Source organism: Saccopteryx bilineata, chromosome 3 (assembly GCF_036850765.1).
Source record: "Saccopteryx bilineata isolate mSacBil1 chromosome 3, mSacBil1_pri_phased_curated, whole genome shotgun sequence".
Lineage (NCBI taxonomy): Eukaryota > Metazoa > Chordata > Mammalia > Chiroptera > Emballonuridae > Saccopteryx > Saccopteryx bilineata.
In genome coordinates, this window is record NC_089492.1 from 209,822,657 (window position 1) to 209,837,412 (window position 14,756).

General features: G+C 49.9%; 2 pseudogenes; both read left to right on the forward strand.

Moving 5' to 3' along the window:
- LOC136329986 (guanylate-binding protein 7-like) overlaps window positions 1-14,756 on the forward strand; it is a 329,745-nt pseudogene that overhangs the window by 132,685 nt on the left and 182,304 nt on the right.
- LOC136332501 (5S ribosomal RNA) lies at window positions 1,072-1,190 on the forward strand (annotated as a pseudogene).

Here is a 14,756-nt window from a genome sequence, read left to right on the forward strand (position 1 = left end):
GGATCAGATCAGTGTGGGTGTGCCAACACCCTTGAAGGGTGGAGTAGAGGAGTGGTCTTCGTTCTCCAGCATCTGGATCTCCATGGCTGTATTTTTGGGTGCCATCGGCTGGGTGCTTTTTACAGCCCTGGGAAAAGAAAATGAGAGCTCTGTGTAAGAGGCTGCCTGAGGTCAAAAGCTCCAGTATGAGCTGCAGACTGAATGCCAACAACAGCATGAGCTAGAACAGTCACTGGAGAAAGTTTCAGATTCAAAAACTGCTAGTCAGGCTAGAGGCTGAGAACCAGTGATGGCTTGAACTGGAATGAATGCTGAAGATGGGGGTTGACCTCTCTCAAGAGCTGCAGTGTGAGATGCAGGCTGAGCACCAAAGGTGCCTGGAACTAGAACTGGGCTGTCGTGTATGAGTGCACGTGCTGAGCTGCCTCCCTGCTCCTCCACACCACCAAGCACACCAGCTGCCCAAGAACAGGGTCCTACCACTCCCTTTTATCACTGGGCACTGGGTGTGCAACTAATTCCAGGCTCCTCTGCAAACTGGTCCTTGCAGCATGACCTTGGCCACCCAGCAGGGAGAGGCAGATCTCCCGCATTCCAGAGAGCACGCCTTCAACTGGGGTCGACGTGTCTCTTCCACCCCCACATAAAGTTGGGGGCTCCCAGAGCCGCCACTTAGGCCACACATTACCGGGCAAGTGGAGGAAGCCTGGAAACACATCCCCGCACAGCTGCCCAGGCAGCTGACACTGGCCCCTGTCCTCCCATCCCCAGCCCTCCCCCGACCACAGTTCTGCAAGTTACTATGACACTGAGACCCCTGATCCTTGCTCCAGTTCCCACCGCCTGGGTGGGTGGGCACAACTTCGGCCCCCAGGAATAATGACAGGACACTGAGGAGGTTCTCTTGGCAGCCACGGGAAATGGTGGTGACAGGGATGAAACAGATGGCAGCAGAGCTTGTGGTAGTGCCTAACAGGGGGCCTGGCATGCCCAGGCACCTAGGGTGCAAAGCGGTGAGGAGACCTGGAGGCCAGACATTTCTTCTTGGGCCACCGGAGGCGGCCCTCAGGCATCTATGGCCATACCACCCTGAACATGACTGATCTCGTCTGATCTTAAAAGCTAAGCAGGGTCAGGCCTGGTTAGTATCTGGATGGGAGACCGCCTGGGAATACCGGGTGCTGTAGGCTTTTGCCTCCCCCACCCCCCGTTTTTTCCTTTTGCCTCGGCCACAGGGTTGCGTACCCTACACATGCCTGGGGCACAGCACTTTGAGGTGGCCCTGGCCACTTCGCGGAGCTTGGCTGTCCACTCAGGTGTTTGCTGGTTGCCCATGAGCACTGGGCCTGAGCTGCTTCCTCCCCTCCTCTGCCCCATCATGCACATTAGCCTCCCAGGAGCCGGGTCCTGTTACCCCCCTCTGTCCCTGGGCGCCTGGTATGCAGCTAACTCCAGGTTCCTCTTCAAACTGGTCTGGTCCCTGAGGTGCCAATCTCTGCCACCCAAGGGAAGCTGAGGCAGGGGAAGAAACCCGTGCCATGCAGAGCTTGTGCTACTGTGAACGACACAGGGGGCCCAGACATGCCCACTCACATGAGGTGCAGAACGGTGAGACCTGGAGGCCAGGTGTTTCTTCTTGGGCCACCGGGAGGCTGCCATCAGGGGTCTGTGGTCATACCCTCCTGAACGCGCCTGATCTCAGGTGATCTTGTGAGGGTACGCAGGGGCGGGCCCCCTTAGTACTTGGACAGGAGAACCGCCTGGTGATACAGGGGCGTTGCAGGCTTTCGCCTCCACACATCTTTTCTTTCTTTTTGGGTTTTTGTTTTTTTGTTTTGTTTTGTTTTTTCTTTTTGCCTTGGTCATAGGGTCGCGTGCTCCCACACGTGCCGGGGCACACGGAGAGACCCACTGCATCCGAATGCGTCCAGCCTACTTGCAGCTGAGAGCAAGGAAGGACCCTTCTCTTCCTTGAGTGCCAGGTCACTCACTGAAACAACTGAAAGGCTGTTCGTGGCATTGGCCCCAAAAGCAGGGTCAGCATGGACACAGCGGATAGCGTCAGACTGGGATAACAAAGGACCCAGGTTCAAAGCCCCAAGAGATCGCCAGGCTGAAAACAGGCTTGGAGTCATTGTGTCTCTATCAGAGCACAATGTCACACCTGGCCCAAACTTGTTTTCTGTGTTTTCCTTCATCTTCCCTTGCCACCACTCAGGTCTTCACTTCCCCACACTGGTAGAGGCTGGTATAGCACTTCGAGGTGGCCCTGGCCACTGCCCCACCCTGATTGTCCACCCCTACCTGGGGCTATCACTTACAAGTGCATGTGCTGAGCTGCCCCCACCTCTCCTCCACGCCAAGAACACACCAGGTTCCCAGGACCCGGGTCCTGCCACTCCCCTTTATCACTGGGTACCAGGTATGCAACTAACTCCAGGCTTTTCTGCAAACTGGTCCTTGCTGTGCGACCTTGGCCACCCAGCAAGAAGAGGAGGATCTCCCACCTTCCAGAGAGGAGGCCTTCACCTGGGCCAGGCATCTCTTCTGCCTCCACGTAGAGTTGAGGGCTCATAGCGCCGCCGCTTATGCAAACGGAGGAGTCCTGGGGACACACCCCTGCACTGCTGCCCAGGCACCTGACACTGCCCTAGCAACAGGGATGAAACGGATGGCACGCGGAGCTTGTGCGTGTGCCTAACAGGGGTCCTGGCATGCCCAGGCATTAACGGTGTGGGTGTTGAGGGCAGAATGTTGAGGAACCTCCTGGCCAGGCTTTTCTCATCAGGTTGAGTGGGTGATTGGTGGCTTAAGCGTTGGCTTTTTCTGCATCTCCCTCTTTCTGTCTCTTTTCTTGTTTTTCCTTTCTAAACTGAAGAAAGAATTTAAAAAATCAAAACAAAACTAAGAAGTTTCTTTTTTTTTTTTACTTTTTAATTCTAGGCCTTTAATATAGCTTCTGCTGTGTAATTCCTCATGGTTTTTTTTTAATTTTTATTAATTTTTAATTTATTGTGTTTACGTGGATTCAAGTGTCCCATTAAACATAACATTCTCACCCCACACCCTTGTGTCCCTTCACCAATCCTCCTACCCTCTCTGATCCCATCTCTTCATCCCCTTCTCTCTGACTGCTGTCCCTCTGATCCCTGTGACCCTGCCTCTGCCTCTATTCATTCCTCAGTTCACTTTGTCCATTAGATTCCACATATATGTGAGATTATATAATATTATATATATATATATATTTGGCTTGGCTTATTTCACGTAGCAGAATAATCTCCAGGTTGATCTATGCTGTCACAAAAGGTAAGATTTCCTTTTTTCTCACCTCCACATCTGGGTCAGGTGTGAGGAGATTTTCATTAGCATACCACTCTAGTAAAGGTTGTTAGGTCCTGAACTAACGCTTTCTGCAGCTGGCCCCTGAATGTGCCAGTCCTGGGTCTCCCAAGTGGGAACCCAGCACAGACCAGTGGGAGGCACTGCCCGTGACTGGCCCTCTTTCAACTTGGGACCTTCATCAATTTCTGACCCTATGATTCTTTTTTCTGCAGTTAGAAAATAATCTTTTAGAACCTTCCCTCCCCTGCCAGGTCTTGTGAAAACTTTTTCAGAAGCACCTAACATTTTAGAAGCTTTTAGTATCTTGTTTCTTAGCAAATATTTAAAAATTAAAAAAAAAAATCTTGGTCAATGTTTTAATTATGGAGTCAAAGAAGTTATTGTTTTTTTCAAGAATCTTAAATTAAAACTATAATTTTTTTCCAGACTTACTAATGTGCAGATCTTCATTGCTTTTTAGTTTTTCACAGTTTGGTGGGGACACTGATTCTTAGCCTATCTACCTGCTGATGGAGAGTGTCTCTGTCCATTATGGCTTAAAGCCTAACCTGTGGTTCTCTGGAGAGAGCCCCTGCCTCTGAATTCTTCTGGCCTATGTGCAGCTGGGAGCAGAGGAAAGGCCCTGCTCATCCTTGAGTGACCTGGCAGGGCAAGGTCCCTTAAACAACTTGAAGGCTGTTCATGGTATTGACACCAAGAGCAAGGCAGCAGGCACACAGTGCTACCACAGACTAAATATGTCCTCATATGCTTGTCGGACAGAGTGTTTCATAGTTATCAGCTCTACTCCCCTAGCACAATAGCCTCTTGTTTAAGCATATAAAATAAATGGGTTTTCCAGGCTCGGTGTCATTGTGTCTCCTTCAGAGCACAATGTCCACCTTGCCCAAACTCTATCTATGTCTTTTTCTTTTATCCTTCATCACCCCCACTCAGGTCCTCACTTCCCTGTGCTGGTCGTGGCAGTTTTCTGTTTACCCATCCCCCATGTTTTCATAGCTGTAGTTGAGCCCTGTAACTCCATGCTCATCATCTACACCACGATGAAGCACCGTGATTGTGCACTCATGTTTAACAATGAGGCCACCTACCACATATGTCAATATCAGAGCCCTGAGCAGATAAATTTCTGCAGAGGGCTGCTGTCCAGTTGAACCTGAATCACAAGCCTCGAGGTTTCACTGTAACTCCACTGGGAGCAGGTCCAGGTTTTCTGGGTCTCTTAAAGCAGGAAAACCACTGCTTGGTTGCCTTCCTTTACTGAGCCCAGAAGTGGAATGTTTCCCCGCCAGAGCCCTGGTAGGTGATAAAAACCACCTACCACCTTCACCTTCTCCCTGCGTGGTTTTCCTGGATTTGGCAGAAAAGACAGAGGACCACAGCACTGTGATTGTTCAGGGAGGGGGATAGGTGAGCTGGTGTACTGACTCCTTTTTGCTGGTTTATAAAACATGACTCCGTGGCTTCTACAACAGCAATTAGTGTTAGGTGTGGAACAAAAAGCATTATTAATGGCTGGGGGAATGTCTTTCTGCTGAGTGATGCTGAAGGAGGTGGGTTTCTGTTAAGGTCTGGAGTTCTTTCTCTGTGTCATTGACTTCCTTAGCCTCAGTCTGGCCTGTAAATGATGCTTCAGAAAGTGTTTTGGTAGCTTAATGGAAAACCTCAGAGAGGTGAGAAGGGTCTGTGCCTCCCTGATCACCAAGCCGGGGGAGAGAGGAGAAAATGAAGGTGGCACAATCAGGGTGCCAGGGCCTTAGGCTCCTGGGCACATCTTGGTCACCAAGTGGCTTGTGCCCATAGGCTCTGCTCCCACTGACCTTGGAAAACTCTGATGTGGGGCAAACAAAGGCAGCCCAGGCTCTTGCCAAGCTCACCATCACCTCTAAGCCAGAGATGATGTTTCCTGGGAGGAGGATGTATGTCTTCCTGCTCCAGCTCTGGCCTCTTTTCCACCCATCACTGGGTTCTGATGGCCTCTGATCTGGGCTGTGGCTTCTTAGGACCAACAGGAAATGGCTTTGTTGAGCCCTGGAATAGAAGGGTAACCTTCTGTTTGCATGGACTGCCATGGGCAGGGTCAGTGGGGTTGGTGGGGCCTAGGATATACAGTCTTGACTAGTAGAGTGCATTTCCCAGATCTGTGAAGTAGTCTGGTCTCTTGTCTCTGTTGCCCCCCAACTGCTCAGTCCTTCAAAACCTCGAGGTGCTCATGGCTTGAATGAACCTGGCGGGGATCAGTGAAAGGCTCCAATAAAGTTTCTTAAGATGTGAGGCCTGTGCAGGGTATTAAGGTTTAGATTATTCCCACTGATGTACTTTACAGTTTAAAAAGCACTTTTTGGTCATTGCTCTGAGTCTGTATCATTCAGCTGAGGGGGCCATTCCATGAGAACAATTTACTTAACCATAACAGTGCAAGTTCTAGAGTCATATGGCCTGTGTTTGAATCCTGGTTTCTCTGGTTACTAGTGTGTAACCTCAAGCAAATTACTTAATCTCTTCATACCTCAGTTTTCCCCTCTGTGAAATAGGATGGTTATAGTACCTACCTCATGTAATTGTGGTGAGGAGAATTAAATGAGAAAATACATGTAAAAGTACTTAGTACAAAGGTGCCTGGCTCTCAGACATGTGCCCAATCAATGCACATTAGCTATTACTACTAATTGTGACATTCACTACAAACTCACTCCTCAGCCTTGGTTTTCTCATCCACAAACTGCTCATGATAGTCACACCTGCACCTTCAGCACAGGGCTGTGTGAAAGCTAAGTCAGCCTAAGAGCTGGGTCAGGGGAAGTGCTCAAATAGTAGGTGTTAGCACCACCATCACCACCAGCATTATCTCCTAAGTTCCAGTTCAGACCATTTTCCATGGTTTTATGTCGTCTCCTAGGCCTGGTCAGAAGTCTCAAAACCACTGGAGCTCACACCTAGTGCAAGAGGGTGTTTGGATATTGCCCAGGGAAATTCACAGCCCAGGGCTGGCTTGATTGAGAACATGGTGGTGGAGGCTCTGATGGTGCCAACACTGCCACCCTTGGTTCTGCAGGCAGGAGATTCTGAAGGAAAAGGCTGTGCCCTAGATTGAAGTCTACATGTTCAAGGACCATGAGCTGATCTGTCACATAGCCTCAGAGTGCATGTGTAACTTGGCCATGAGCCCCTGGATGGGCTTTTCCTCAGGTGACCTCATGTCCTTTGTTATCTGGTCACAGGAATGAGACCAGTCTTTGAAGCCAAGGGCACTGACTGGCTGCAGCTGCTGGTGCTGTACAGTGGGGAAGACAATTAGCTGCTGTGCTAGGTGGCTGCTGGGGGCCTGGCCATGCTCACTTTCTCTGTGCAGCTACACCCCAAGTGGTCAGCCCCTCTCCTCTGTGAGGGAGTGGAGGTGGGCCAGGACTCACTCAGCAGCGGTAGTGGTTGGTAGGGGGAGTCCAGGGTGGGTGGGTGTGCCCCTGCCAGGTTCAGCCTGTTTCTCAGTGTTCACACTACCCTGTTTCCTACAGACCACACACTGGCTAGAGATCCTGCAGGCTCTGCTTCTGAGTTCCAACTCAGTGCTGTAGCACCGGAACGCCATGGTGGTGTTGAACATTATGGAGGCCCCATGAGAAACCTGCTAGCACCCTGATATAAAGCCAGGTGCCAGAGATCCTTGTCAGTACTGGCAAGCAGCGAGGTGGGCCCTGTCATGAGGGCAGCTGTGGCTTTTCTGGGGAAATCAGTGGGATATGGGCTCATAAAAACCAACCAAGATGGAGAATAAGGGGCTGTCTCATGCACGCAGTGTGTATTACAGCACAAGGAATTAGGATATGCAGCTCTGGCCACGAAGGCCTACACCTCCCAGCCCTCTGGCCTCTTCTCCCCAGCTGCACTTTGATGTCCTTTGTCCTGAGTCAGGGGCCCTGCTCATCACACGCCTGCTCTGCCAGCACTGCCTCCAGGCTCACGCAGCAGGGCTTTGCCTGTACTACTGAAGACATCTGGGAAAAGAGAAGGCACCTCCTACCTCAGCTGAGAGTTCCAGCATTGAGAACACGTCCAGGAGCCTCACCAGCAGTAAATATCGTCTGAGCCCGCCAGCAGGACTGCCCCAGAATGTCTAATATAAGTGTGTGGAACTCAAAGTTGAGCCCTGTCTGTGATCTGCAGAAAGGCTGGTCATTGGTCACTCTCTGGAGCAGGGTTTGGGCAGGATGATTGCACAGGTAAGTCACATACACAAAGAAATCACGTGGATTCCTCACCTCATGCCCCTGAGTCGCCGCTTAATCCTGTTGGAGGCTTGGGGTTAAGCCTAGAAAGCTAACCAATATACAAATTGGTTTAGGCTCCTAGGTGCTGGCCAAGCTCATTGGCTCAATGGGATAAATACAGGTCCCAAGCCAATGGGAGGTACCACCGCAGAGGCGCCCGCCTCTTCAGCTGCTTCCCAGCAGGCTGCAGTCCTGCAAGTGATGGTGAGCGAGAATCGGAGTGGCAGGTTGTTCCTGTTCCAGACCCTCTTCTTTACCTCTGCAGTCGATGTACGCTCACCGGATGTACCTCCACATAGCACCCAAGGTTGCAGTGGCACAGTGTAGGACTTGGGACTGGTTCCAAGAAACTTGGACCGGACAGCCAGCCACAACAGGGGCCCTAGGTACAGAGGTAAGCACCACCCTCCATGGGAATTGGCCCTAAGGCATTGTGGCAGCCAATGGGCACCTCACACAAGGCACAGGACTTTCATACTCTCCCATGGCTGGTGTCAGCCAGGTCCTGGTCTGGCTACTACTTCCTGGGAAGCTGCTTTGTACTCCTGCCTTTTCTCTCTCAAGACTGCCCATTGGAAGGAGCTGCCTGAAGGGGCACAGGGTCAAGGTCAAAGTCAGTGGCCTCCTTGAGTTGGAAATAGACACAAAACGGGTTAGGAACATAGGAGTCAAGGAACTTTAATCTCAGGAGAGACCCAGAATCTGACCTCAAAGGCTTAAAAATGCCTGTGAAATTCTGACTAACTTCAGTGCTGTACTGAGAAAGTGCATTGATTGCTGTCTGAGCACTGGACTGCCTCTATCTCTCCATTGATGTGTGAGCTCCTGGAGGCAGAAAGCCCCTCTCTTTGGCACAGAGTAAAGGATCAATAAATGCCTGTGGAATGAATAAATGACTAGATGGGTCCAGCTGAAACTGTGTTTATACAGGGCCCTGAAAACTCGATAAGTATCCACGGTCATACTTATCAACTCAAAGTACTGAATGTAGTAAGCTAGTATGGTGTGCCAGCCCTTGAACCCTTTATGTGCATCTATTCCAAAAATTCCACAAGATAGGTACAAACATCCCCTTTCCTACCCCCACCTTTGTAAATATGAAAACTGAGCTGAACTCAGAGACTTAATTTAAGCGAATTAGCTAAGGACACAAGGCCCTGTTAGCTGCAGAAGCAAATGTGAACTCTGGAGCTGGCTGTACCCATTACCTTCTCCCCATTGCTCACTGGTGGGAACAGCAGTGTATGCAGTCGGTGGGCCTGGAGTTTAGCCTTCTGCCCCTCTCAGTTCTAAGCTGTATGATTGTGTACGGTTAGTTTCTCTGGATTAATTTTTCTGTCAAATGGGTACAATTCCCCATACCAACATTACATGGGATAATATACCTGACACTGGAAGTTTGGGGATGAAGGGGCTTAGATTCCAGCCCTACCCCTGATGTAGAAGGACTTAAATCTCTCAGGCCTACTTTGTGGGAGGCTGAGCTTGCTGAGTCAAAAAGGGGACAGAAAAATTGCCCCACTCTAGACAGCTGAGAGTTCTTCTAAATCTGGTAGGACTTTAGCCAAGACTCCCACTCAGTGAACCTCAGGAATGGATATCTTCTGGCACTGTGCTAGGAAGGTGGCACTTTTCCCATCTTATAGGTAAGGAGTGGCTGTCTGGCAAGGAACCCTCTGCAAGGATTTTGAGTTTGTCATGTTGCCTAATCAGCCGGGTAGGGTTTAGCAGATTGCACCCAGAGTCCTGGTTTAGCTTCGGTTATAGTGGCTTCATGCAGGAGCAGTGCTCCTGCCTTGGTGTCAGGTCCACAACCCTGAGCAGCAGTGCACACCAGACTCAGACGGGGAAATCTGCGGCCAAGAGCACCAGATGGAGCTACACGGCATTCCTAAGACATGAGCGTCCCCCTCCTTTCCACTCCAGGCCGGCCCCTGGCCATGTGACCCCGCCTCCTGCTCAGCCAGGTCTCATCTCCCGCATGTGCTGGCCGGTGCAGATGGCCAGCTAGGCAGGCAGCAAGAAGGATGGCTACTGGGAGGCATGGCCCTCCGAGATGCTGCTTTTGATGCTCTGTGCGGCATGAAGACCTGGGTGCAGGCAGAACTGCAGTCCTGGGCGCCGTGCTGAGTGCAGCCTGGAGAGCCTTTCTGGGCCCAGAGGGTGGTGTGGGAGTCTGAGCTGTTGGTGAGAACCAGGCTGGGCTGCTGCCCCCACAGCCCAGCGCTGTGTGTACGTGAGCCTGTGGCTGCCCCTGCACTGGCCAGGGAGCTGCAGATTCATCTGCTGAAGCTGGATGCAGAGCATGCATGGCTGCTGGATGAATCCAGCCAGGTGTACTTCTGGGCAGGGGCAGGTGAGTGTGACTGCAGAAGGAAGTGGAGGGAGACCCCTTGATGTGACTAGAGCTGACTAGGGGTTCCCTTGCTCAGGCATGGACAGTTGGTCCATGGGACTCTGGAGGCAAGGCTGGAGCAGTGGCTGTTGGAGGTTCTGGAAGGCCTGCCCATGGCTGAGGTGGCCATAGGTGGCTAACACTGTGTGTGTGTGTGTGTGTGTGTGTGTGTGTGTGTGTGTGCGCGCGTGTGTGTATGTGTGTGTGTGATGAGTGACCGGTGCTTCTCCAAAGAAGCTCGGGTCTTATAGCCTGCAAAACTTTTTCCCCTTTCATTCTGTTTCGGAGGGGGACCTAGGCAGTCCTTTCAAGCTCAACTCACGTCAGTCAGCTCAGTCACTCATGACTCCTGGATGCCTCTGAAGTTGAGCCCCTCTGCAACCTCCATCACTTGTTCACACTTGGACTGTTCTTATATTGTTACTGGTCTAACTACCTCATCCATCTGCCTCCAGCAAGGGCTGTTTTTCTAAAATACCCCATAGGGAAGAGTAAAGGTGTAAGGGGAAGCCTCACCAAGAAGAATGGTGGGAAAGGCTTTAAGTGTCTAGGTGGCCATGATGTGTGGCTCACAGTAGATACTTTTGTCTTCAGGGAGGATAACAGTGGTGAATGTGAGCCTTGGTGGTGCCATGGGAGGACACCTGGGACCAGATGAGAAATTCCACTGTGGATTGTGAGTCCATAGCCTGGCAGATGATCCAGATTCCAGGACTGTTTAGTGGGGCTTACAGCTGATGATTTTGTCAAAGGTTTGCATCTGGGCCTCTGACTACTACTTACATTGCCTGGGGGCCCGAAAAACATTTGTATGCCAACACTGATGCCCCCCTTATTTTTATTTAGTGGGACTGGGTTGGAATCCTGGCTCCAGAATTACTGAACTGCAGGCAATAGAGCAGATACTGAAAAGAGCCTCGTGGCAAGTCTCACATTTAGGGGCCCAGAAAGAATTTGAGGCCATAGTTTGGTGTCATGGTTGGAGCCCAGATGTTTCAAACCAGACTTCCTGGGTTCAGATCATTACTCTGCCCAATGTGACCTTGGGTGGAGCATTTAACCTCTCTGTGCCTGTTGTTTTTTTATAAATAAAATGGGAACACTAGCGTGCGGAGGACCCGGGTTCGATTCCCGGCCAGGGCACACAGGAGAAGCGCCCATTTGCTTCTCCACCCCTCTGCCACGCTTTCCTCTCTGTCTCTCTCTTCCCCTCCTGCAGCCAAGGCTCCATTGGAGCAAAGATGGCCCGGGCGCTGGGGATGGCTCTGTGGCCTCTGCCCCAGGCGCTAGAGTGGCTCTGGTCGCAACATGGCGACGCCCCGGAGGGGCAGAGCATCGCCCCCTGGTGGGCAGAGCATCGCCCCATGGTGGGCATGCCGGGTGGATCCCGGTCGGGCACATGCGGGAGTCTGTCTGACTGTCTCTCCCTGTTTCCAGCTTCAGAAAAATGAAGGAAAAAAAAATTAATTTCAGAGAGAGAGAGACAGAGAGATGTGCCCTGGCCAAGGATTGAACCTGCAGCTTTGTTGTTTCAGGATGATGCTCTAACTGACTGAGCTACCTGGCCTGGACTGAGTCTCAACTCGTGACTTCCACACATTTCTATTATTCCCAACTCCTGACCATATGCTGAACTGAGAGCTTACAGTGCTCAGAAGGGATGTTTGACATCCTTGAGATACCAGGACCCTGAGCACCTTACAGGAGTGGGAGCATGGCAAGGCTGGTACCCACACACCTGTCCACTCCAGCTCTTTCCAAGGACACAGGGGTTGGGAGTATCAGATTTGGAGCTAAATAATATTGTGCTTTATAGGGCTGCTGTATTAAAATAATTGTGTCAATGCTCAGTAAGTGTTAGCCATCAGTACCATCATCACTCCTATTGCTTCTCTGAAGCCACTGGACTGAATGAAGATGGTTCTGAAAGTGAAGGGAAGAGCCGGGGCTGAGGATGAAGCCCCTGCCCCCTTTGTAGCCATGCAGCCCTTCCCAGCTTTACTGGACCACCCCTTGTTCAGACACAGTCAAGGCCAGCTGTGGATCTCAGAACACAGCAGTCGTAGTGAGTGAGTGGGACTGGGGGGGGGGTGAAGTTCAGGAAGTCAGTACACCCTGCTCTATAGCTGGTAGCTACAAAAAAGGGTGTGATCCCTAAATCACTACTAATGTAGGGATCTGGACAGGTTTTGAGAAGCTGCCTCCTAGCAAGTGGAGTCCCAACCTCCCTTTGAGTGCAGCAGTGTCAGTCAGGCCCCAGTGGTTCTTCTTTTTGGGGGCAAGCTAGTGTTGTCCAGCCCCTGTGCACAGGCACAGACATGTCCCCAACCAGCTCTTCATCTGAGAGTAGGGCCTGCCCAGTCCAGCTGTTAAGACTCCTAACTCGATAGCTGTCAGATGTACTTGACATATAGGAAGGTGAAATTTTTCCATCTGGATTCTTTACCACCCCAAATGTGACAGCTGAGAAAAGACAGAGACTGTGTTGTGTTCTGTCAAGCAAATCTTATGTATGAATCTTCCAACTTTGTTCTTTCTTAAGACTGTTTTGGCTGTTGGAATCCCTTGCAATTCTATGTCAATTTGAAAATATGCTTTTACATTTCTGGGGAAAATAGTGCTTGGGATTATGATGCCATTGTAAATAAAAATTTAAAATTTTATTTTATAATCATTTATTGCTAACATACAGAAATAATACAGTAATAAATTTTGATTTGATCTTATATTCTATAATTTTGCTGAATTTATTATCCCAAATTGATTTTTTTGAAGATTCTTCAAAATTTTCTATATATAAGATCATGTCATCTGTGAATAAAGATAGTTTTACCTCTTTCTTTCTAATGTGGGTACCTTTTGTTTACTTTTATGGCATAATTGCTCTGGTTAAAACTTCCAGTGTTATGTTGAATAGGAATGAAAAAGTGAATATTCTTGCCTTTTTCTCTTACCTTAGGGGAAAAGCTTTTAGTCTTTTACCATTGACATAAATTTATTTTTATTTTTAGTGAAATAGAGAGACAGAGAGAAAAGGAGAAATGTGAGAGGCATCAACTCATAGTTTTGTCACTTTAGTTGTTCACTGATTGCTTCTCATACATGCCTAACTGGTGTGTGGAAGGGGCTCCAGCTGAGCCAGTGACCCCCTTGCTCAAGCCAGCAACCATGGGATCATATTGATGATCCCACATTCGAGCCATGTGAGCTTACACTCAAGACTGAGATCTTAGGATTTTGAACCTGGGACCTCACTGTCACAGGTCAATGGTCTATCTACTGTGCCACCATTGGTCAGGCTTGAGTATGATTTTAGCTGTTGGTTTTTGGTAAATGCCTGTTGTAATGTTGAGGAAATTCTTTTCTAGTCCTAGTTTGTTGAGTGTTTTTATCACAAAATAATGTTGGAGTGTGCCAAATGATTTTTCTGTATTTCTTTAGTTTAGATGGTCATGTGCTTTTCCCCCTTCATTCTATTAAGACAGTAAATTATATTAATAGGTTTTTATATGTGAGCCATGCTTGCAGTTTGGGTGTGGCTGAATATGTGGGGGCAGGGTGGACTGTCCCCATTGTGCCCAGAGCAGTGGCACCATAGGGCAGAAGAAAAGGGTGGTTTGGGAGTAGTGTGGTCTCTAGGTGCCAGGCCATTACAAAGCACAGCAAAGAGAGCACACTGGGTCAACAGCAAACAGCTCCCAAACAGAGACCAAGGAGTCTAACATGTGCTCTAGTCAGGGGCTGGCAAAAAAGTCTCTAAGGCACAATTCACCACCAAGGTAGGTTCTGGAGGCCTCTCCAGTCTGCTCAGGGTGCATCACTGGCCATCTCACCCACTGCCCTGGGGAGGTGGAGCATGAGCGCATGTGTTAGGGCAGGAAAGATGGTGACCTAAGCCTGGGCTGGGCAAAGCCAGCGGAAACCCTGGTTGAGGTTTGTAGCAGTCCTGACCTGCTAATCAGTCATCCAACCTAGGCATAGAGGCAAAAGATGAATCAAACCATCATGTATCTGTTTTCCTCAGGATAGGTGGCACTCTCACATATATAACCAAGCAGTTTTGTAAGTAAAGTAAGTGACTAAAGATCTTGGAGCTGAAACAATCTCAACCTATTCTCAAACATTAAATGATTAAGAAGCCCACTTCCTGGAGTGACACCAGGTATGGAATGCAAGTGCCCAGTGGGCCACTTTTGGTAAGCAGAACTAGTGCTGCAGGATAAACTGAATGCCAGGTTAAGGCGCCCAGTGCTGACATTCATCAGACCCCAGAAAGTGTGTTGGTTGATAAAGACAGCATGATGGTGACCATAGAGGTCCAAATCCACTCCTGAGTGTGTAACAACTCATACACTGAATCAATTATCCCTGAAAATGGATGGCACTGGAGCATGGGGCCCATACACAGCTGCTGCAGGCAGTCCAGGATGTGAACGACAGATGACATTACCCAGAAGGATGAGGATGGGGAGCAGAGAGCCAGGCTGTGGAAAACAGGTCTCCCCTTCCCCATGTGCCCCCCACCTGACAGATGTTACCCTTCCACAAGTAACAGGGCCACTGTAGTAAGCCTTGAAGCCTAGGGCTCAGGCCTGAGTGAAGCTGTCACAGGTGCAGATCTTGGTGGTAGTAGCAAATATTCAGATGAAAACCTTAGAGGCTAAGTGAGAAAGGGTTCCATGTGAGCAGTTGAACATGGGTCAGTCAGTTCTGAGAGGTAGGCGAGCACTGATCCAAAGGGACAGGTG